Raw genomic sequence first — 2,500 nt, forward strand, 5'->3', positions numbered from 1 at the left:
TACATTTGTTGAGGCAGACCAATCGGGCATTTTAGAAAAGGGAAGGGAACTTTTATCACCGAAGGAGGCTGTAGAAATGAAGGAGGCGGGAAGCTACCGCTTCTAGAATGCAAGCTTATCCTTTACTTTTTTTATAGCGTACCGCTATTGAAAAAAAAAGGTTTATGGATGAAGTAATCGGAGTGACAAATGATTACGGTTGCGGAAACCGGAAAAAGTCGTTACCTTTTGAATTGAATCAAAGTAGCGCCGAGTACTTCTTTTGGTTGGTCACCACTGGATGATTCCGCGATACACTCCCCCTATGGGGGTGCTTGTGTGGGGGGTGTGCCACCTGAACCTGAAATCGGGCTTGAAGCTCTCGCCTTACCAACGAGCCGACAGCTGATGGCTGTTGGTCACGACTACCACCAAAAAGCTCCAATTCAGATGAATATTGCACATTTTGGAGTGTGCATCTGTATGTTGGGTGTTCTTCTGTCGTGCGACCCGGCGGCTTATGTGCGACCTGTGGCCCACGCCTCCTATTTGTTCAGGGCGGGCGGCGTGAACTCTGACTCGATCCGGGTATTCAATCCCGCCGCTGAGATGCTCAGTTGACTCCTTAACCTTGATAGGAAGATGGCTTATTCAATAATTCGTGCATAAGGGTAAGGAACTTTGGATGAACTAATGCGAATGGGTGTAAGCCTCGCTGCTCGGAAACACCCAGTGCTGACCACACCACACTGAGAGACACGAAAGCGCAGGTAACGCCAGTTGGCGAAGTGGCGTTAAGCATCCCTAGCGGTACGAAAAGAGAGGTCGTGATGATATCATCTACGTCCGTACCGCTCCTCGTGGAGTAGATCCCGCATCCAACCAAGTCTTTGACCAGGGAACGGGATAATTCCCACTACCGCTGGAAGGCCAGCCGGGCCGTGAGCGCGGTGGGAACGGGCTTCCCAAAAAGCCAGCCCCGGGCCGGGGTCGGCATAGAATGAAGGGGACGGCCCTAATGTTGTGTTGGCAAAGCCAACTTCTTGGGTTGCGGGCGGAGAAGAGCGGACGTGGGGACTCAGACCGGGGCGCAGCGTAACTAAGAGAGCCATTCTATTTAGGGCGAGACAGAATGGGCGGGCACGAATTGATTTTGGGAAAGCTGGTGTCCGAGCCAATTTGTAAGACGACTACAACTTCACTTATTAGATTAGTATTCGCCGCCTATCCCGAAAAAAATGGGATGAAATAGAAAGAACGCGAAGCGCTAGCGCTATAGTATATCAAGGTTTTTTTTGGGGGGGGATTTGCTTCTTCACAAGCTTATCCCCGCCCCGACCGGCAGCTGCTGGGTCCCCCCATCTCTAAATAACTAAACTTCCCCTGGTCTTCGGCCCGAGCTGTATGAGGCAGAAACTCGCCCCACGTACGCTTCGGAGGCCGAGCCCCACCCCAGCTGTAATGGTGCGGCTTAGGTCAACTAACACAAAGAGGATACAGTTCACTCAACGATTGCCTTTGGGTTCCGAACTCCATATGGGGAAGGAGCGTTGTTGTTTCCGAGGTCTCGATCATTTACATGGACCCACTTCTCATTCCATTTGTGGGAATTTTATGATCTATAAACCGTCCCTAACGAACGATCGCCTCATGTTTGAGCATGGTGAATCACTTCGTGCCGATCTGTTGCCAATAAACTTTTCGGCCTCATATGAGAATGGAAAACTTGAGCATTTTCTGCATCGGTGGATGAAGAATCGCGAACATAAGAATTTATGGTTGACCATGTTCCCAGAAAAAAGATACTTTAGAGAAACAACGAGCACGACTGAAGTGGCTATACATACAAATCCATTTACGGATAGATATGCTTCAATTGGAACTGGAAGTTCCAGAACAGGCGGCTGGTATACCACCATAATGAAACTGCCTTTTCTTTTTTTTATTCGGATAGGATTTTGGTTGGCTTCGTCGGGAGGCTCGCGTAGTTTGTTACGTCAGCTCCAAAAGGATAAGTTGCGTTGGAATCGATAAAGTTCCGTGGAATTCATAATTGCATAAAAAAAAAGAAAAGGAGTCTTCAACCCTCTATGAAAAGCTATTAATAAATTTCAAAGGCAAAGGGCCAAGGTGAGAAAGACCAAAGAAATCTGTTTCATAAATATGGTCTCCTCTTGTCATCCCGGAAAGAATATCTGCTCTGCTTGTTCACTCCCGAAACGCCTAAGCCGAATAGAGGGATATGGTGTTTACCTAAATAGAGTGGAACGGCAGCGCAAGCTCACTAGAGACTTACATACCACTAGTAGTTTTTGTTTGTGTATTGAACTTTGTTGATGCTCTCTTCTGTGGAAAGTAATGAAAATGCTTCGGTGGTCAGGCTCTTAATGTTTATATATATATTTTATGGTCCTTCCATTAACCACTCCTTGCTCCCACACCAGAAGCTACTACCCCTTCGGACCTTGTTGCTTAGTCCGTTCGTGTGGTACCTTTGACTCTTTCTGGTGCTGCGCTGCTT

The 2,500-nt window shown here is 47.8% G+C and overlaps 1 pseudogene; it reads left to right on the forward strand.

Moving 5' to 3' along the window:
* The first annotated feature begins 387 nt into the window (after positions 1 to 387).
* Positions 388 to 1,347, forward strand: LOC148581314 (uncharacterized; annotated as a pseudogene).
* Positions 1,348 to 2,500: the final 1,153 nt, after the last annotated feature.

Source organism: Arachis ipaensis, chromosome B10, assembly GCF_059453495.1.
Source record: "Arachis ipaensis isolate K30076 ecotype BB chromosome B10, ASM5945349v1, whole genome shotgun sequence".
NCBI classification, from domain to species: Eukaryota; Viridiplantae; Streptophyta; class Magnoliopsida; order Fabales; family Fabaceae; genus Arachis; species Arachis ipaensis.